At 42.3% G+C, this 23,106-nt stretch overlaps 1 pseudogene; it reads right to left on the bottom strand.

Moving 5' to 3' along the window:
* Window positions 1–486: 486 nt before the first annotated feature.
* On the bottom strand, window positions 487–14,584 carry LOC134641570 (PHD finger protein 12-like; annotated as a pseudogene).
* Window positions 14,585–23,106: the final 8,522 nt, after the last annotated feature.

Raw genomic sequence — 23,106 nt, 5'->3', positions numbered from 1 at the left:
GTGGCACATGCCCACCCCATGCCACCCCTGTAGAACCGCCCCTGTTAGTACTGAACCTGCTGTCTCAGAAAGTGAAAACCAAACTAGAGCTCAAAGTGGACCTAGAACAAGGCTGAAAATAACAGGCGTAAACACTGAGTTTGTTCTTAGAAAATCTTTCTGTATTTACAGGTTTGAACAGACAAGCAGGTACAGACAAAGAGTGCTTATATACACAGCAGCACAAGATGTTAAAATGAGTGCTAAAACTATACGGTATTTACAGATGGACTACAGCGGAAAGTACAGACTAAGACCAAGTTTTATCACAAAACGTCTGGTACGCTACACAGTATCACAAATTCAATGAGCTGTACAGTTAAAAACCAAAAGATGGCAAATCTACATGAAATCCAATGTTTCTCCAATCGAGAGGCACTGAATTAAAATGTATTTACATTATATATACATGTTATAGTGTATAAACATGTATGTTTTCATACATATATAGCTACCTGTGGTGCAAAAGCAGCAAAAGAAATTAGAATGTATGGAATTCAATACTACAAAGGAAAACAACAAAAAATGTTTGTGCTAAATGGGCTGACTGACAAAAAGGTTACACCATACATAACTAATATACTGGCAAAAAAAAGATTGAGCGCAAGTAAGTAATGTTTGCTCAAAGTCCTAACGGTCTGAAGTGAACACAAGGTTACGTCAGTCATTTAAAAGAAAAAAGAAAAAAAAAAAGATTGTCAATAATACTTCAAGTTCATGCAAAGATATAAACCATTAAAACAAACAAACAAAAAAGAACTTTTCCCTGTTGACCAACCAGCTGTGCAGCTTTCCCTTCATCGTGACACAGAAGGTGCAAAATAAGAGGGAGGGCGGGGCTTCCTGTGCGGATTATGGAACAGAGTTAGAACGCAGTACGGGCACTTGGTGGGGAGGTACAGTCTCAGAGTCAGCCTCATCCTGGTTGGAAAAGCTGCTCGTTGTGGCAGTGCTGGGTGGTGGTGGTGGTGTGGAGGTGTTAGCGGTGGTGGTGAGGGTGGTGCTGATGACACTGCTGCTGCTGGTGCAACTGGCAGCAGGTGTAGTGGCCTGCTCCTCTTTGGGCTGCTTACTGGCAAACTCAGTGATGCTAAAGACAAATTGGAGGCAGCCCAGTTTGATGTAGCTGCCATAGTGGAGCAGGGCCGTGCCCTCCCAGCCCGCCCCGCTGCCTCCAATTAGACTGGAGCTACTCGCTTTGCAGCTACAAGACGGCTCAGCACCACCCTGACATTGGCTACTCATCACTCCACCTACTGGCAACAACCCCACCATGGAGTTGGCTCCTTCGTCCTCTTCCCGTTTCTTACTGCGACCTACGCAAAGAAGAAATGCAGCAGGTCTGAGAAAGACGTCTGTACAGACTAGTGTCACAGTAAACTCCATTAATGTGAAGACAATGCAACCATGAAAAGATTTCACTGATTACATTTTATCCACAAAATAAAAATTAACACTTTGTTTTGAAAATGAGACTAAAATCATGTGGAAAGCTGAACTCTGGCAAACATGTTTTACACTCATCATCTATAAACAGTTTCAGAGAAATTTGATTTAATGCTGTTTCACACTGCAGCTCTTTACTAATTAAACATCTGTCCAAATGATCTTTAATAACAGATTAAGACTGGAAGCTTTATGTGATACGAGCAACATTCAGATTTTACATAACGTGGTCTGCCACAGAACAAGTATATCTGACTGCTCATTTTAGCACTTTATTTATTTACCTTTTTCATTGCTACAATGCCATATGCACCAAGTTTACCACTGTACTGTAAGTTTACTACATCCTTACTTTTACTTTGAAATTGCAATAGCTAATAATAAGCCAGCCCGTTCTTTCCCATTTGGTGTTTTCTCTACCAGCAGGCTCGCTGGCTAGATCGCCATTATGGGTGGAGATGAACTCCAACACCAAACTCATGGTTTGTTTTTTTCCCTGCACTTGAAGCTGGCACTCTAACCAGAACCTACAACAGATGGAGAACTGGTTCGTGTGCAGTTCTCCAACAATGACAATACAATGAGCTCACTGGGACTCAGAGCAGAACAAGAGCCATCAGCTGCAGTCCAAGAACATGGGCTGACTGAAGACAGCTAATGATGATGTTCACTTATTTATTTTATTTTTATATTAAGCTAATATTATTCACTTAAAAATAAGCACGCATAGCTCATCACATCTCATAGGCTACTGTAAGGTATGAATTACAGCAAGAAGGTGATAAGTTTTCTTGTCATTGGTTCACTACACTGCACAAACTAATTACATGGACCCATTAAGAATGACAAATGTGACCTTGACCACAATTTGGATGAAGAACACTAAAAGCTGACCAATACTGCAGGAGCAGTGTCAGTGTAACAAACAGGACACTGACATTAAGCACATGGGGGGCTACACTTCCTGAAATTCTAGCCAAACTAAAAATGATTCTTTTCAGTATTAGAGTATAAATTAAAGTATTCCTTTAAGTTACAGAAGCAATGACGTTATGATTTCTTCACAAATAAAATTTTAACCATTTTAACCAGAACACATACAGATGAGTGGCTAAGTGGAAGAAGATGGATGGATATTCATAAAATTGTGTTCATACAAAATCTATGAGAGACAACCTCATCAGCAGTCCACATCAAACTAACTGGGCACACAGACCTGGGTTCCTTCAAGCCAATCCAAACAGATGAAGGAGATGTACTTACGAATGATTCCTTGGACTTTGGCTACCAGGCCACTGGGTGGACATGGTGAGGTCTTCTCAGAGAAATCGCATGAGTACAGGACATTATCCACTGTAGTGCCATGCTCGCTATAGTTCAGAAGCTCATAATGCTTGGTATTCTGAAGGACGACAAACACACACACACAATTTACATCTTGTTCACTAACAACCACAGGAGTGCTCTGCAGAGTGATGTAGTTTAAAGGCCTCACCTCATCATAGAAAATACAGGCATGTTTCCCCGATATGTAGTTGCAGTGACCGTAGTTTGTAAGGCACACATCCATGTCAGCACCTTAAAGAAACAGTTAAAGACTTAAACACCCTTTCCCACAACACAAAGAATAAAGATTTGCAACATGGATTTTTTTTCTGCAATATTGATTTGTCGAAATGTATTTTAATGACCTGCACTCCAATGTGACATATTGTGCTTTTGTTCAGTAGTTTTTATTCCTCATGGTCCTGTTGTAACCCTCACAGGTCTAAGAACTTACTTTCACAGACAACTTGCTTAAAATATTCCGATTTAAAGATGAAGGTATCAACTATCACTCAACCTGACTAATGATGCAGAGATTGGGAGCTAGTACAGGCTCAATATATTATTATATTATACTCTGTCGTGTACTGCTGCCTGTCGTACAGAAGTACAGTCATGGTTAAAAGGATACCTTCTGTCAAGGTTTACATATTAGGACAAAATAAAAATCATCTTGGTTTTAGCAGGTCTGGAAGTTAAATCTTGATATATAACCTCAGATGAACTATAAAATATGACATTACACTGTCATGTATTTGACAAAAACAGAAGCCAAAATGCAGAATTAGTGTATGAAACACTAAGCAAACCCCTGTTGCTTCCATAGAAATAAAGATGGCAAGTAGCAGGTACATACTGCTAATCAAACACAATTGATTAACTGATTATCAGCATGAGTGACCACCTCTATAAACTCAGAAGCATTCTGGTGTGTGTCGACATAATGCCAAAGAGGAAAGATGTCTTAAAGAATAAATGAGTGCTGCACGTCAGTATTTGAAGTGGCATAAAGCCAGTCCCAAACACGCTCATAATTCTACCATGAGAAAGATTATTCACTATTCAAGTGGAAAACATTCAAGACAGCTGCAAAATATTCCCAGGAGTTAAAGTCCAAAAAATTCACCTAGGATCAGACAGTGCAATGACTCCAAGCACATCAGCAAATCTACACAAGAGTGTCTGGTGGTTCTGCAAGCTAATGAATGATGGGGTGTTGTTAGTTTTTCCACACACTGCTTCTGCTTCACTTCCCATTTTTATATCTGTAGGAGTGATTAGCTCAGGTCCAAGACACCAAACTAAGGGCCCTGGTATACCTGCTGTGTTGGCAGCTTTGCATGTCACCGGTAATGCCATCACACAGCTATATCCATTCATGCTAGCTGTTACGGTGCATGTACGTGCTGCAGTATTCTTCTGAACAATAGGTGCTGCCAGTCCTCCAAATCAGTGCTGGTAGAGAAGGAGAAGAAGTCAAAGTTGGAAGCCAAGGAATTTAAAAGTTTTTGCCAAGTTTCAAAGTTTCAACATCTCCCTCTGTGAAACCTGTGAATCTCTAAACTTCTGTACTGATATGATGTTAGAATGCCATTAAAAACAGACTTTAACCCAGCTGCAGCAGCAATGCAACAACACACCAGATTATAAAAATGGAGAAGTGCATGACCAGCAGAGATGACAGCATACAACATGTAACATCAACTTTGCTGTACGGTGACATTTGCCAGGCACCACACAGCAGGTATAATGGGGCCCTACCTATGTTCTACTTCTGTCTAACTAAACTTTAGTCACAAGGCAAGAATATAACCTAAATCAAACATGATTGACTGGAGTTTGGTGAACTGGTATGATTTTTAAAAGTACGTGAGAGGAGCTTTAATTGTATTCTCCTACGTGAACCTTTCCCCATCAAAGGTGAAACCTAAGAGTGGCTCAGAGCCAGGGCGCAGAATGCAGCAGGGTCAAAGTCACAGCGACTGAATGTCCTACCTGATCCTATGTGTGACGTCCTATAGCACATGCTGACAGCTGCTCTCTTCCTGTCAGAGGGTAATAGACCGCTCTGGCTTGCACCTTTTTCTGACCTGGAAGGAGGAGAGTGTAGGTTTTAATAATTAGAATAAAACAGCAATCAAACAGCAGAAAAACTGACTTCTTGACAAGTAAACAGACGAAATTGTAGTGCAAAGCTGTCTTACTGTTTGGGTGGGGTGCTGAGGTTTTTGGGGTAGTGCTGGTGGTGGGGGGAGGTTGAGTGCTGGGCACTTTGGGAGCAAAGAGCTGCTGGATCCTCTGATGGGCCAAGAGCTTGATCATCTCTGAATCCAGTTTGTCCAGCTCGATCGATGTGCACAAAAACACAAACACACACAACCGCTAAAAGCTTACTACAACTTTGTGTGCTTCATAGCAGAACACAGCAATACAAAGGCTCTTAAACTGTCACATGTGGCCACAGAGTGACAAACTCACCCCCATCCCCCTCTTTTCCATCCTTCGTGCAGCTGGACAGGTTGGTGATGGAGGACAGTGTGTTGGGCAGCAGTGAGTCCATCAGTGCAGGAGCAGCCTTTATGTCTGAGGGACAGGAGAAAAAAACAGACAAATTGATGAGATGAGATTAAAGAAGGACTAGGAAAAAAGTTTTTCATAGTTCACTATAAAGGAAAAAAGTGCACAGGAACTATTACTGAGATATAAGGCAGAGCAAGTTATATCTGAATAACCTTTTTTTTCTTCATAACTCCATAACTGAAAATAAAATGTTCTCGTAAATGGCCATGTATCCTTTTGGTAAATGGGGCTACACGATACAAAATATGCAAGAAAACTGTGAGCACTATCGATTATGTCAGCAATGAGTATTCAATTAATAGCAATAGTAAACATTCAAAAGAGAGAAAACTCAGGTCTTTTAAAATGAACTTTTCATTTGTTTCCACTTTAGAAAATGCAATGTTTTGATAGTTTAACTATATACAGTATCTGCCAAAAGAGCTCAACTCTTTCACTGTATTTACATCCCATATCAAAATCACATTTCCACTTTCTTGAAGAAACATTTTCCTAAAGACAAAAAACTGATAAATTATTAAAAGCAGAAACAACAGAATCACAATTTTAAGTGACCTGCCAAATAAAATAAGCTGTGCATCCCATCCATCCTAGACTGAGGCATAAAATAAAATGACCTTCTTCCCATCTGCTTGGAGCTCTTTCTTACATTATTAGGGGGGAAAAAACTTTTGACAGTATTGCATCTCCTGGATGAAGCAGAGTTGGTCAGTGTGCACGCGTGTGAATGCACGTGTGTTAAAGTGTGCGAGTGAATGTGTGTAAGCCTTCAAACGAGCATGTAGTGCCTGCAGTGAAGAAAGGTGAGCATATAACCATTCTCAGTTCTGAGGCCTTCTCTGTGCTTTAATGCAAAACAGACGTTATGAAAGTGGAGATGTTAATACTAATAATAATTCAGCCTAACAGCATGACTATTAACACAATTTCTTAATGTTAAAAATGTATTTATATTAATTTAAATATGTAAAATAATGTTGCTATAGCCTCAAATTAAATGTTCTCTCATACACACCATGGCCCCCGTTACATGTATAATGAGGAGAGAGTAATATAATGATTACTTGAGTATATTATTAGTAGTAGTAGTAGTAGTAGTATTACCTGTATAAAGTGATACACTAAGACTGCAGCTTTGACATTTCTGATGATGTGTACCTGGAGTAGGTGCTGATCCAAACTTTACTGTGTCGTGCTCCTGGCTGCCTCTAGATGGTGCATCTGTGAAGGAACTGCTGGTGATTGAGAAGGAGGTCTTTTCATCGGTGCTCATACACTCCTCCTGGGGCTCTGTCTGGCTCCTGTGGTTCTGTTGGCCACTGTGGGGCCATATCGTGGGGGCAGTGGGGCAGTTCTGTTGAGCACATGCATTTACAGTGCTCTCGGGTTCCTTCTTAACCATTTCTGTTCCTATGTGGTTCACCAGTCCAGAGGCAGAAGTTGAGTCTGATGGCGTTTTCCCAGCCTTCAGTCTGTTCTGCAGCTCAGCCTCCCTGCAGGAATCTGAGGCACTGTTACAGTCTACAGGTCCATTGGCTCTGGGAGGCTGAACCAGTTCCAGAGGCCCATTAGGTTTCCTACAGTTCTGACATGGTGTCACGGTGCATTTGCAAAGAACTAGCCCTGATGCGCTGTCCTTGGAAAGAGAGGCCCCCTGGGAGTCACTGGGTGTACTGCAAGCTTTAGAGCAGGGGTCAGAGGAAGAAGTCCTTTCTAATGAGGCCTGAGTTTTCATGTCCTCTGATGTTCCACTTGATTGTGTATTTGCTTTCTGCTCAAAGTGCCACTCTGTTGATGAGGCCTTCTGTTTGATGGATAGGTGTCACATGATACTGCACCGGAGAGCGATGACATCCTGAATCCAGCTGAAACTGAGTGGGGTTTCTCTCCATAGCAGCCGCTATTAGGAGCTGAAAGGGCCTCTTGAGGAGTTGCAGGGTCGGAGCAGAAACTGTAGAACTCTCGAGCTCTGCACCCTGAACTTCATCCTCAGGCTCTGCTGCCTCCTCCTCTCCATCGTTCTGCTCCTCTGAGGGGGTTGGGGTGGATGAAGTGTTGGAATTTGGAGTCTCAGGTCGGCTGCTTGTCCTGCTGCTGGTTCTGCGGTCCAACAGTCGTACCTGGGCCACTCGTAGACCAGGGCCTGCAGCTCCGGCCCCCGCAGGTAGACCGTCAAGCCGCAGCGGGCCAGAGTTGAGCTCCAGTTCCACGGATGGAGAAGCGGAGCGCTTGGAGGAGGATTTCTCTGGCAGGCCGTTGGTCTGTTCAGACTTCTGTTCTCTTTTCTGTACATATTCGCACACAAAACCCAAACACTGATTTAAAAAGCCGTCTTTTGACCCTGTTGTCTTAGCAAATTATAGATGAATCTCTAATCTTCCTTTTACCTCAAAAATTCTTAAAAAAATAATTTTTTAAAAAGCTAACAGATCAAACTAAGTGCCCTGGTATAACTGCTGTGTTGGCAACTTTGCATGTCACCGGTAATGCCATCACACACCTATATCCATTCATGCTAGCTGTTACGGTGCATGTATGTGCTGCAGTATTCTTCTGAACAATAGGTGCTGCCAGTCCTCCAAATCAGTGCTGGTATAGAAGGAGAAGAAGTCAAAGTTGGAAGCCAAGGAATTTAAAAGTTTTTGCCAAGTTTCAAAGTTTCAACATCTCCCTCTGTGAAACCTGTGAATCTCTAAACTTCTGTACTGATATGATGTTAGAATGCCATTAAAAACAGACTTTAACCCAGCTGCAGCAGCAATGCAACAACACACCAGATTATAAAAATGGAGAAGTGCATGACCAGCAGAGATGACAGCATACAACATGTAACATCAACTTTGCTGTACGGTGACATTTGCCAGGCACCACACAGCAGGTATAATGGGGCCCTACCTATGTTCTACTTCTGTCTAACTAAACTTTAGTCACAAGGCAAGAATATAACCTAAATCAAACATGATTGACTGGAGTTTGGTGAACTGGTATGATTTTTAAAAGTACATGAGACCAGCTTTAATTGTATTCTCCTACGTGAACCTTTCCCCATCAAAGGTGAAACCTAAGAGTGGCTCAGAGCCAGGGCACAGAATGCAGCAGGGTCAAAGTCACAGCGACTGAATGTCCTACCTGATCCTATGTGTGACGTCCTATAGCACATGCTGACAGCTGCTCCTCTTCCTGTCAGAGGGTAATAGACCGCTCTGGCTTGCACCTTTTTCTGACCTGGAAGGAGGAGAGTGTAGGTAGAAAAACTGACTTCTTGACAAGTAAACAGACTAAATTGTACTGCAAAGCTGTCTTACTGTTTGGGTGGGGTGCTGAGGTTTTTAGGGTAGTGCTGGTGGTGGGGGGAGGTTGAGTACTGGGCACTTTGGGAGCAAAGAGCTGCTGGATCCTCTGATGGGCCAAGAGCTTGATCATCTCTGTATCCAGTTTGTCCAGCTCGATCGATGTGCACAAAAACACAAACACACACAACCGCTAAAAGCTTACTACAACTTTGTGTGCTTCATAGCAGAACACAGCAATACAAAGGCTCTTAAACTGTCACATGTGGCCACAGAGTGACAAACTCACCCCCATCCCCCTCTTTTCCATCCTTCGTGCAGCTGGACAGGTTGGTGATGGAGGACAGTGTGTTGGGCAGCAGTGAGTCCATCAGTGCAGGAGCAGCCTTTATGTCTGAGGGACAGGAGAAAAAACAGACAAATTGATGAGATGAGATTAAAGAAGGACTAGGAAAAAAGTTTTTCATAGTTCACTATAAAGGAAAAAAGTGCACAGGAACTATTACTGAGATATAAGGCAGAGCAAGTTATATCTGAATAACCTTTTTTTTCTTCATAACTCCATAACTGAAAATAAAATGTTCTCGTAAATGGCCATGTATCCTTTTGGTAAATGCGGCTGCATGATACAAAATATGCAAGAAAACTGTGAGCACTATTGATTATGTCAGCAATGAATATTCAATTAATAGCAATAGTAAACATTCAAAAGAGAGAAAACTCAGGTCTTTTAAAATGAACTTTTCATTTGTTTCCACTTTAGAAAATGCAGTGTTTTGATAGTTTAACTATATACAGTATCTGCCAAAAGAGCTCAACTCTTTCACTGTATTTACATCCCATATCAAAATCACATTTCCACTTTCTTGAAGAAACATTTTCCTAAAGACAAAAAACTGATAAATTATTAAAAGCAGAAACAACAGAATCACAATTTTAAGTGACCTGCCAAATAAAATAAGCTGTGCATCCCATCCATCCTAGACTGAGGCATAAAATAAAATGACCTTCTTCCCATCTGCTTGGAGCTCTTTCTTACATTATTAGGGGGGAAAAAACTTTTGACAGTATTGCATCTCCTGGATGAAGCAGAGTTGGTCAGTGTGCACGCGTGTGAATGCACGTGTGTTAAAGTGTGCGAGTGAATGTGTGTAAGCCTTCAAACGAGCATGTAGTGCCTGCAGTGAAGAAAGGTGAGCATATAACCATTCTCAGTTCTGAGGCCTTCTCTGTGCTTTAATGCAAAACAGACGTTATGAAAGTGGAGATGTTAATACTAATAATAATAATTCAGCCTAACATCATGACTATTAACACAATTTCTTAATGTTAAAAATGTATTTATATTAATTTAAATATGTAAAATAATGTTGCTATAGCCTCAAATTAAATGTTCTCTCATACACACCATGGCCCCCGTTACATGTATAATGAGGAGAGAGTAATATAATGATTACTTGAGTATATTATTAGTAGTAGTAGTAGTAGTAGTATTACCTGTATAAAGTGATACACTAAGACTGCAGCTTTGACATTTCTGATGATGTGTACCTGGAGTAGGTGCTGATCCAAACTTTACTGTGTCGTGCTCCTGGCTGCCTCTAGATGGTGCATCTGTGAAGGAACTGCTGGTGATTGAGAAGGAGGTCTTTTCATCGGTGCTCATACACTCCTCCTGGGGCTCTGTCTGGCTCCTGTGGTTCTGTTGGCCACTGTGGGGCCATATCGTGGGGGCAGTGGGGCAGTTCTGTTGAGCACATGCATTTACAGTGCTCTCGGGTTCCTTCTTAACCATTTCTGTTCCTATGTGGTTCACCAGTCCAGAGGCAGAAGTTGAGTCTGATGGCGTTTTCCCAGCCTTCAGTCTGTTCTGCAGCTCAGCCTCCCTGCAGGAATCTGAGGCACTGTTACAGTCTACAGGTCCATTGGCTCTGGGAGGCTGAACCAGTTCCAGAGGCCCATTAGGTTTCCTACAGTTCTGACATGGTGTCACGGTGCATTTGCAAAGAACTAGCCCTGATGCGCTGTCCTTGGAAAGAGAGGCCCCCTGGGAGTCACTGGGTGTACTGCAAGCTTTAGAGCAGGGGTCAGAGGAAGAAGTCCTTTCTAATGAGGCCTGAGTTTTCATGTCCTCTGATGTTCCACTTGATTGTGTATTTGCTTTCTGCTCAAAGTGCCACTCTGTTGATGAGGCCTTCTGTTTGATGGATAGGTGTCACATGATACTGCACCGGAGAGCGATGACATCCTGAATCCAGCTGAAACTGAGTGGGGTTTCTCTCCATAGCAGCCGCTATTAGGAGCTGAAAGGGCCTCTTGAGGAGTTGCAGGGTCGGAGCAGAAACTGTAGAACTCTCGAGCTCTGCACCCTGAACTTCATCCTCAGGCTCTGCTGCCTCCTCCTCTCCATCGTTCTGCTCCTCTGAGGGGGTTGGGGTGGATGAAGTGTTGGAATTTGGAGTCTCAGGTCGGCTGCTTGTCCTGCTGCTGGTTCTGCGGTCCAACAGTCGTACCTGGGCCACTCGTAGACCAGGGCCTGCAGCTCCGGCCCCCGCAGGTAGACCGTCAAGCCGCAGCGGGCCAGAGTTGAGCTCCAGTTCCACGGATGGAGAAGCGGAGCGCTTGGAGGAGGATTTCTCTGGCAGGCCGTTGGTCTGTTCAGACTTCTGTTCTCTTTTCTGTACATATTCGCACACAAAACCCAAACACTGATTTAAAAAGCCGTCTTTTGACCCTGTTGTCTTAGCAAATTATAGATGAATCTCTAATCTTCCTTTTACCTCAAAAATTCTTAAAAAAATAATTTTTTAAAAAGCTAACAGATCAAACTAAGTGCCCTGGTATAACTGCTGTGTTGGCAACTTTGCATGTCACCGGTAATGCCATCACACACCTATATCCATTCATGCTAGCTGTTACGGTGCATGTATGTGCTGCAGTATTCTTCTGAACAATAGGTGCTGCCAGTCCTCCAAATCAGTGCTGGTATAGAAGGAGAAGAAGTCAAAGTTGGAAGCCAAGGAATTTAAAAGTTTTTGCCAAGTTTCAAAGTTTCAACATCTCCCTCTGTGAAACCTGTGAATCTCTAAACTTCTGTACTGATATGATGTTAGAATGCCATTAAAAACAGACTTTAACCCAGCTGCAGCAGCAATGCAACAACACACCAGATTATAAAAATGGAGAAGTGCATGACCAGCAGAGATGACAGCATACAACATGTAACATCAACTTTGCTGTACGGTGACATTTACCAGGCACCACACAGCAGGTATAATGGGGCCCTACCTATGTTCTACTTCTGTCTTACTAAACTTTAGTCACAAGGCAAGAATATAACCTAAATCAAACATGATTGACTGGAGTTTGGTGAACTGATATGATTTTTAAAAAGTACATGAGACCAGCTTTAATTGTATTCTCCTACGTGAACCTTTCCCCATCAAATGTGAAACCTAAGAGTGGCTCAGAGCCAGGGCGCAGAATGCAGCAGGGTCAAAGTCACAGCGACTGAATGTCCTACCTGATCCTATGTGTGACGTCCTATAGCACATGCTGACAGCTGCTCCTCTTCCTGTCAGAGGGTAATAGACCGCTCTGGCTTGCACCTTTTTCTGACCTGGAAGGAGGAGAGTGTAGGTTTTAATAATTAGAACAAAACAGCAATCAAACAGCAGAAAAACTGACTTCTTGACAAGTAAACAGACTAAATTGTACTGCAAAGCTGTCTTACTGTTTGGGTGGGCTGCTGAGGTTTTTGGGGTAGTGCTGGTGGTGGGGGGAGGTTGAGTACTGGGCACTTTGGGAGCAAAGAGCTGCTGGATCCTCTGATGGGCCAAGAGCTTGATCATCTCTGTATCCAGTTTGTCCAGCTCGATCCCTGAACACACACACAAACACACAACTGCTAGAAGCTAATTACATCTCTGTGTGCTTCATAGCAGAACACAGCAATACAAAGGCTCTTAAACTGTCACATGTGGCCACAGAGTGACAAACTCACCCCCATCCTCCTCTTTTCCATCCTTCGTGCAGCTGGACAGGTTGGTGATGGAGGACAGTGTGTTGGGCAGCAGTGAGTCCATCAGTGCAGGAGCAGCCTTTATGTCTGAGGGACAGGAGAAAAAAAGACAAACCGACATTGAATATGACGGCCCAGCTGTGTAAGTGTTCCAGTGTCCAAAAAGTCACTCCAACTGGTCGATGCACAAAGTGATACACTTGCAAAATTTCCAGAAAATGACTTCATTTAACACACTTCAAAGAGTCGTGAGGACTCGTTGCAACATTATTTCATCTCCTTTAACTATCATGAGTGTGTTTGGGTTTTTGGGAGTCAAGGATCCCAATAAAAATCAACAGACATCTTACTGGTGTGTCTACTGCATGAAGAGTTACAGTGAACTGACAGAAACCCTGTTATCAGAAGTAATTTCTGACCACACCAATGTCCACTTTTTTCCCAGTTAATGCCAGTCGTTTATCTGGACCTCTCTCCTATCACATCGAAAATGAATCAAAACTCAGAACCTCTGATCAATACGGTCTTGCCCATGTCAGTGATTTTGATTTGTAAAATCTGTCAATAGTCCACCCATGATTTACTGTCCCCTTTGAAACATACTAACATGTATGTTGTCACCTGACACTGCTCTGTCCAGTCTGTGGCAAGTAAACGTAAAGAGACGTCAGATACCAAGTCAGCTTCCCACCTGAGCAGTCTGTACCAAATAAAAATGCTGTGTTTTGTCTTACTTTTAGTAAACTAAATAAATAATTCACTGACCAAACACCATCCACTCTGATCATTTTGCATCTGCTGGTGAAAGAAACTGATCTGACATCAGTGTTAAGTGAACAAGCTCCACGTGACAAGCTCTAAAGAGTCCTGCATTAAATGAAACAGCAGGAGTATTTCTTGTAATCAAATTACTCGATGAATAGTTGCAGCCCTGGCTAGTACTACAGGCGGAAACAACAAGCCTGTATTGACTTTAGAATTACAAGTTTAGTTTACTTTAATTACTGTTAAACTACAGTGTTATGTTTTTACTTGTACTTAAAATTTCCAGAGAAAACACTAAAGGCTGTTTTTGTGCTTAGATTTAACTCGTGCTGTGTCACTAATATTGCACTGTAATACTATTGGTACCATAGCAGGTGGCAATGGATTCACACTTCGGTCATCTGTCACCATCCCAGAAATTTACTAGTCAGTACTAATAAAATAGAATTATGCAATTCTCTCAATACCAAAACAAAATGATCATCCCATGTACATAAAGGCTGCCAAACGACACACACTGCACAAAACCCCCACAACACCTCCTCCAAGTGGTGAGCACATGGGGGGTGGGCCTATGTCATCTCTTTAGCCTGTACACAGCCAGGCTGCATGGGCTAAAACACAGTCTCTGGTTAGACTCCCTTGAGTTCCTCCCCAGGCCTGGCTCCAGGGCGGGGCCCTCGTATTCACTATAGCTACTGTACATTATCTCTTACACTTTAAAGTATTATTAGAATAAATTATTATTATTATTATCATTTATATTATTATTATTATTATTATTATCATTTATATTATTATTATTATTATTATTATTAGCTGTATAAAGTGATACATTAAGACTGCAGCTTTGACATTTCTGATGATGTGTACCTGGAGTGGGTGCTGATCCAAACTTTACTGTGTCGTGCTCCTGGCTGCCTCTAGATGGTGCATCTGTGAAGGAACTGCTGGTGATTGAGAAGGAGGGCTTTTCATCGGTGCTCATACACTCCTCCTGGGGCTCTGTCTGGCTCCTGTGGTTCTGTTGGCCACTGTGGGGCCATATCGTGGGGGCAGTGGGGCAGTTCTTTTGAGCACATGCATTTACAGTGCTCTCGGGTTCCTTCTTAACCATTTCTGTTCCTATGTGGTTCACCAGTCCAGAGGCAGAAGCTGAGTCTGATGGCGTTTTCCCAGCCTTCAGTCTGTTCTGTAGCTCAGCCTCCCTGCAGGAATCTGAGGCACTGTTACAGTCTACAGGTCCATTGGCTCTGGGAGGCTGAACCAGTTCCAGAGGCCCATTAGGTTTCCTACAGTTCTGACATGGTGTCACGGTGCATTTGCAAAGAACTAGCCCTGATGCGCTGTCCTTGGAAAGAGAGGCCCCCTGGGAGTCACTGGGTGTACTGCAAGCTTTAGAGCAGGGTCGGGGGAAGAAGTCCTTTCTAATGAGGCCTGAGTTTTCATGTCCTCTGATGTTCCACTTGATTGTGTAATTGCTTTCTGCTCAAAGTGCCACTCTGTTGATGAGGCCTTCTGTTTGATGGATAGGTGTCGCATGATACTGCACTGGAGAGCGATGACATCCTGAATCCAGGTGAAACTGAATGGGGTTTCTCTCCATAGCAGCCGCTATTAGGAGCTGAAAGGGCCTCTTGAGGAGTCGCAGGGTCGGAGCAGAAACTGTAGAACTCTCGAGCTCTGCACCCTGAACTTCATCCTCAGGCTCTGCTGCCTCCTCCTCTCCATCGTTCTGCTCCTCTGAGGGGGTTGGGGTGGATGAAGTGTTGGAATTTGGAGTCCCAGGTCGGCTGCTTGTCCTGCTGCTGGTTCTGCGGTCCAACAGTCGTACCTGGGCCACTCGTAGACCAGGGCCTGCAGCTCCGGCCCCCGCAGGTAGACCGTCAAGCTGCAGCAGGCCAGAGGTGAGCTCCAGTTCCACGGATGGAGAAGCGGAGCGCTTGGAGGAGGATTTCTCTGGCAGGCCGTTGGTCTGTTCAGACTTGTCTTCTGTACATAGTCACACAAAAAACCCAAACACTGATTTAAAAAGCCATCTCTTGACCCTGCTGTCTTAGCTAGTTAGAGGCGAATCTCCAACCTTCCTTTTATCTCAAAAGTTCTTGAAAAAATTATTTTAAAAAAGCTAACAGATCATCTATAGAGCAATGGCCTATTCTAACACTTTCAGTCAGATTTCAGAGCTCATCACAGCACAGAAACAGCTTTAGTGAAGGTTACACATCATCTTCTCATGGCCTCAGTGCAACGTTCGACACTGTTGACCATAATATTTTATTAAAGCTATTAGAGCATCCTGTAGGTATTGATTTCTGCATTGGTTTGTATCATATTTATCTAAGGTTAATTATGGATGTGCTAGGACCAATTCTGTTTACAATTTAAATGCTTCCCTTAGGCAGTATCATTAGAAGACATAGCATACATTTTCACTGCTAGATGACACCCAGCTCTATCTGTCCATGAAGCCAGGTAACACACACCAATTAGTTAAACTGCAGAAATGTCTTAAAGACATAAAGACCTGGATGGCCTCTAATTTTCTGCTTCTAAATTCAGATCAAACTGAGGTTATTGTACTTGGCCCTGAAAATCTTAGAAATATGGTATCTAACCAGATTCTTACTCTGGATGGCATTACCTTGGCCTCCAGTAACACTGTGAGGAACCTTGGAGTCATTTTTGACCAGGACATCTCCTTCAATGCACATATTAAACAAATATCTAGAACTGATTTCTTCCAATTCCAATCTTTGCGTAATATCTCTAAAATAAGAAATATCCTGTCTCAGAGTGACGCTGAAAAACGACTTCATGCATTTATTACTTCTAGGCTGGACTAGATGTTTTCTAATATTTTGGGACATCATTTTAGAGACAGAACATTACTTTTTACTTACCACATTGTTCATTCTCGCCAATGTCTGAGATGCAGCAGACGAGAATTTACACTTTGCACTGTCTTCATGGATTATTGGTTCATTTTACGCAGATTAGATAATAAAGTCAGTCTTCTATTCCTTGCAGTCATATCAAACACACAGGCCAGCACCAAGAAATAAAGAAAAGTGCAAGAGGCACTGAAAACGCTGACCTGTGTATCTCAATAATAATAAAAAGAACTATATACATATGTACAGTAATAACTCCTCAGACTAGCCGCATCATGATGGTCTCCGTGTAAGATGGAGAGGTGTTTCCAGCCTTTCCAGACACAGCGCAGACATGAGGAGTTAGAAAGTTTGCTCCAAAGCACGAGGAAACATCCATATGTAACATCCATATTCCATATGTCCAGGAAAGGCTTCATTACTGATCACAGCCGGAGACGTTTCCTTGGTGGAGTGGGGCTCCTGCTGCTGCTCTCCTCCTCTGAAGGCTTCCTCTTTGCACCCTGTGTAAACCTCTTCAGAAACTGGCAGAGCACCGACATGATTACTCTGCCGTCAGACGTGTAGTCCGTAACTCTCCATCGATTTGTCATTTCCCTCTCCTCTGTGGAATACACAGTGGAAATGACTCTGGTGATGGTGTCGCCGTCGACATCCAGGGTGCGGACGCAGTTCCTCTGATCTGCCTTCAGGACAGAAAGATCTGCCTTCTCTGGAAGTAGAGGTGTGAGGAACCGTGAATGGAGGTGGGACCCTGCAGGCAGCGCCATTAAACCAGCTGGTGAGTTGGTAGGAGGAGATGGAGTGGTGTTCTCCAACTGACTCTCTGGCACATGGGTGAAAGGTGTCGTCAGCTGCAGTTTGTTAAAGAATCCCCTGAAGGCAATATAAGGAAACGCCTTCGTGCCCGTAACCAGGTTATGGTTTAATGACAGGACCAGATTTTTCATAGAGTCCACATGACTGGGGCTCAAAGGACGGTTCCTCAGGTTGCTGATAAACATCTGGCGTACGCTGACAGGACTCACCAGCTCAGCTATGAGAAAACAAAAAGATCATCTGTGTTAATCCTGACATAATCAGACAAATTACGGATTTAAATGTCAAAACATGGCTTTATATCATCCATATGCTATTTCTACACACAGGCAATGAGAGACCCGCAGCAGAACTCATTCTTTATGAAAGCCTTAAGATTGGTAGAAGATGAGAAAAATGGTTTTGCACTGTAAATGACTAAATTTCATGTTTTAAACCAAAGATCACAGCACCAAACTCTGCTTGTTAGCATGTTCAGACAGTAAAAATGTCCTGCTGATAGAAATCATTTGCAAATTCACATTTTAGCTGCATGTAAATTAAAAATCTACAGCTCATAGTAAAGAATAACTTTGTGTGTTCTTGGTGACTGTGAACAACATTTCATGATAAATGAATGTCATCCATAATATTTGTGAATTATGGACACATTGTCAGTAAGGCTGCATAGAGTTTCAGTGATGTTTAATAATGAATTCATGTTCAGCACTTATTCTTATTTATTTAAGCATCAGTCTGTTGAAAATAAAACAGCTAAAGTCAGGTGAGAAACATCCAACCTGCTTATTGCATGCACACAGTTTCAATTTCTCACCGAGCACATAAAGTACATCTGGACACCTGTACAGACACGGCAATACACAATGCACTCACGTAAATATGATATACTTAATTCAGCATCAGTAGCCATAACTGATTTTGCACATAATGCGTGCAAGATCAAATTTTGGCCACATCTCCGAGGACTCCCTAACCTCCCTCAAAATTTCCCAGCTTTATAAACGCAACGAGTGCCTCTGTGAACTCTCACAGCTCCATCATGCTTCTATACAGATTCGTAATTTATTAACTTTATCGTCTAATTCAGGGCCACTTGCTAAAACATGTAAACTCAAACCCTCCACATACAAAAACAGGACTCCAGGATGACCGCACTGACGTCAGACGTCAGCCTCCCGCAGGTTCTAATGACTGACGTCGTTTCCATGGCGCGTGAATTGAATTGAGTGGGTTTTTTTAGCATTTTTCAAACCAAAATTGCCCAAAATTGATATTTCTAAAGTTTGACATATTTCACCTGAAATGTTCACACTCATGAAATCTTCCTCACGTTAAAGTAATAAAAGGCCAGTCTAAGGTGTATTTGTTTGCTTAAATATTCTATTATACTTATTAGCTTACTAAGCTTTACCATAGCGCTCATCGAGAATACGGGTGACACCAATGGAGAGCAGGTACCGCTCACGCCGTACTCCACGGGAGCTCATTTTTGGGTGTTTGAATCCTCGTTTCTTCACAGCTTTAAAACTTTGGAAACAAACAGGTTTTCACAGCACTATTAAACAAACCTCCTGCTAGCACTCTCACGTGAAAACCAAATTCGAATGTTGGCTTCTGCTTTTATACCTGCCGCGCTACACGTCATCCTCGTCACCTTGACTCCCAGGGTCACGCGGAGTGATAAACATTTATGCTTTATTTATGCAGAATACGTTTCCTATAATTACCAGATTTTTAAAAATAATAATTCTCATTTAGTTTCACAGTTTCGATCCATAAGTATTTTAATTATTGTATTATTGTAATATGTAATGTGTTTTTAATCATTAATTCGTCTCTTTATAAACAACAAGTATCAATAACTGAAAGCCATAAAGGAAATTCATCACGTTAATTAATTCTGCTTATTTCCTTTGTTAAAATTAACTAAGTTAGTCCCTCCGTTTAAAAAAAATATTTAAAGAAAAGAAATCACATTTATTCGGGAAAAAAAAAATATTCAAATGAATGAATAAAAAATGAATATATAAACAAACAAAACGTGTATAATAAAGTCGTTGTACTGTGAAATATTGTCGCTTTATTTAACTGCGCCTTTGAGAAAAATGTTTACCCTTTTCCCCGTTGTAGCTGTACAGAGTGAAATTTACCTGAAATGTGTTACAAACGCTTGTGTACAGTGATTTATGCGGAATTTTTGAGGACTCTGACTTTAAACTGTTTTACAAACGCGCATTTCAAACTTGAATAAATAGCGATCCCTGAGCTTTTACAATAGCCTATGAAGGTTAGTATTTAAACTAAATAAGCTGCTGCATTTATAACATTTTTATTGGAAATTTCTCTCCGTAAGCACAAAAATAAATCCATAATAAAATAAATTTTACCGTTGAAGGAACTGCAGTGTTGATCGTAGTTCCACAGGGTAATGCATGTAAAAGCAGTAGTATCTGCCAAACATTACGCAAATGGCAGAGGTGAAGGTTGTGATACGGTTGTTGACAATCTTCTTGTCAATGCTCAACATGAATGTCTCAGCAGCGAAGCAGGAGGAACCTGAGAACAACAAAAACTAATGAAAACCTTTAATAGCAAGGGTTTGGATGTCTTACTGGCTGAACCTATAAGGTTATGTTAGTCAGTGTATTAGTGTGGAAGCAACAGAACATGAAACTAAACAAGCCAAGAGTATCATCTTGATGCATGCTCAATGATCCAGGTAAGTAAATCCCAATAAAGTTGATTCTGTTCATCAGCTTAGTCTATTCAATGTATACATCTGTCCCAATTCATGTATATTTCGTATTTCTTCAACAACGGTTTGAATGGTAGATGCTGGCAGAAGATGCTGTCCCTATAGTTTAATGTAAAACATACATACATTTCTGAGATACATGTCACTGAAATTAGACCCATCCATACCAGGGTCTTCTGTATCTGATACACTGGCACCTTCCTGTATGGTGGCACTTGTGGTTGGACTCTCTGAGTATCTTTGTTTGAACCACAAATCACGTTTTCTAAACGTTTGTGTTTTCTACACATATGGGAGGTAAATGTAGATTTTACAGAGAACACACTTTGGCATCCTCTCACTGGACAAGTCACATGCTGTCCCTCTTCTATGTGTTCCTTTAAGTGAGCAATCAAAGCTTTAGTTCCCTGACATTGGCGTTCACAAAGTGAGACAGTGTGCAATTTAAACCCATTAAGGTAGTATCCTGAGAAACAGTTGCAGTACCAGTGTGGCGGTGGTGGAAGTGAGACTTTAAAGCAGCCAATCCAGAAAACACCTGCTTCCAACTTACTTTAATAAATTTAAAAATACACGGGGATTCATTACGATGCGGTCTGCAATGCAAAACATACGGACTGAACCGATTCTCCACATATGCTGCAAAAATACATAGTCAATATGACACCGCTGTGAGGCTAGCTAACTTAAAGCTTCAGCCGGATGTCAAACAAGGCGGGAAAATCCAGGCCGCTTTTAGACAAAGCATTAAAATATAGTTAAGTAGTGGTAGACAGATCGATCCAAGCCATCGGTATCGGACCGATACAAGCCTGGTGAGATCAATTCTTTAGTTTAAGTTCCGCTCTTGTTTGCAATGCTGTGTTTTCGGCAAAGACGAAACAGCCAGGTCGCCGGTGTTCAAGATGAACTAGTGTCGCAGATCAGCTAGCATTAGTTGAACCGATGTGTGGTAGACTGGTTGCTTTTAAGGAGCTGCTACCGGAAACCAGCAAATAAAGACCAAATATTCCATCTGTGACATTTTTTAGGTAACCACAAACAGACTCCATCATTCTTGGTGCTCTTGAACAACAAAATATTTAAAAATCTCGCGAGTTGGTGATATTATCATGCACGGTGCGACTGCGAAAACAGCAAACAAATAAACGTCACCACGTCGATGATGTTCACAGGACAGCAAGAGTAAACCATCAGGAGAATCGTGTCTTCGTTATCGTCACCGTCATACGTTTTATTACTCCGATTTAAGCGTTTTCGCTTCGCAACTAAAGCGTGCAGTTTACTTTGTGTGCACTCAAATGGAGTCAAGTCAACTAGCGCCACCTGTGGCCAAGTGCCATAGTCTACAGCCAAGTTAACTTGTGACACACAGATCTGCACCACGTTTGAATTCCTGTTTCAAGCACAGTATATTTGTAACTTTCAATTTTGTCTGTTTGTGCATCTTGCAAATAAACCTTTGAACTGAATGAAATGATATTATGTATTTATTTTTGGCCTACATCAGTAGGAAATGCCAAATTATATACATAAAGTTATCGAAATCACCACTCCTGTTGTTCATCATGATCTTAATAATTTTTTTCCATAACAAAGAAATAGGTCTTGAACAAATATATGACACATGAATATTTCACTAGTGTTGTAACGTCACATCCTGTTCGCTTTTCTCTGGAAATGAACATTTTAGCCAATAGGTAATTCATCAACATGGCTGGAGAGAGTTGATAGTTATATACAGTCTGTATAAGTGTGGTTAATTTAACAAACACTTGTAAGGAGATGGCAGTTACTGTGAATTTGCAGCAGTTACACAGTGATTAGTAATAAACAGAGCCAGTGTGATTGAGTCGAGCTTGTGAGAGTGAGTGGATTTAAGAAAGTGGGTGACTCAGGTGTGTCAGTTGGTTTGTCTTTGTTTTTTTAGTGTTGAGATGAGTTAGAATTTTTTGTTTGTTTGTTTGTTTTAAAGCTAATTTAATTTTCAAAACTTGCACATGATCTTCAATTTGTAGCAGATCTGCTGACTATCACATAGCAGCTGGAGCAGTCTCAAATGGAGTTCAGTCCACTACTGCCACCTGTGGCCAAGTGCCATAGCCTACTACTAGATTAACTTGTGACACATCTGCAGTAGAGGCTGAGGGGCTCCACTTACACCTGGAGCATTCAAACCTACCCACAAACATGTTGAAAGGTGCAATGTGGATTGTCAAGACTGAAACCAGTCATTAAGCAAAGACAACAGGGATCTTTTTTTCTGTTTATTTAGTATGCACAACATTTGTAGTCGCCTTCTGCACAGGGGAAATCCACGCACACTGTGTACAGCCCTGTGTACAGTCCCAGCAACACTCCAGCACATCTTGTTTGGTTGTAGGACTAGCCTTACTCAGGGCAGATACACATGGAGACACAATCAGGTCCTCAGGTGTCTAGCCGGGAAAGTTGAGTGCAAGAGAAAATCCATTGACGCTCAACCTTTCGCGAACCAAGAGGAGCGTCAGTTTTCATCAGCATTTGGCCTGGAGGGGGACAAGCCGAGGACGAGCCCTTCAGCCCTGGACCTGGGCCCGCTGAAGGTCGCCAGGGATTGGCAGATGCAAGTGGACTTGGATCAGAGGCTAATCTTTTCCACAGAGATCTGCGACCAGACCTCGTCCTTTGGGCTTACCCCCAAAAACTTGCCACTGAGCTGACGGTATTGTGGGAGGATGCAATTGAGGAAGCATTTGAGCATAAGAAGCTGCGTTATGCCACCCTGGCAGCTGAGGCAGAGGACAGAGGCTGGAAGATCAAGGTGCGCCCGGTGGAAGTTGAGTGCAGGGGCTTTGTTGCCAGTACAAAAGTAAAACTGCTTAGAGAGTTTGGGATCAGAGGACAGGCGCAATGGCAGGCTATAAGAAAATTAGCTAACACTGTCGAGAGGACCAGTCACTGGCTGTGGCTAAAGAGGGCTGACATCACCTGGGCAGCTAAGGCAGTCAGCTAACCGCGAGACACAGGCCCGGGATTGATCAACCCTTGGTGGGCCTGCCTCAACAGGGGACGTCAAAAGGGTAGAAAACCTAACATTAGAAATTTTGCTGGTTGACTGATACAGCTGTCTCAGGGCCTCCTGGGGACTGTGCAGTTAACCTCATGGTAGTGAAACCTAAAGGAGGAATT

The sequence above is a fragment of the Pelmatolapia mariae genome, linkage group LG14, assembly GCF_036321145.2.
Source record: "Pelmatolapia mariae isolate MD_Pm_ZW linkage group LG14, Pm_UMD_F_2, whole genome shotgun sequence".
Classification (NCBI taxonomy): domain Eukaryota; kingdom Metazoa; phylum Chordata; class Actinopteri; order Cichliformes; family Cichlidae; genus Pelmatolapia; species Pelmatolapia mariae.
Note: the sequence above shows the minus strand (reverse complement) of the source record. Positions and strands in the feature narration are given on the sequence as shown.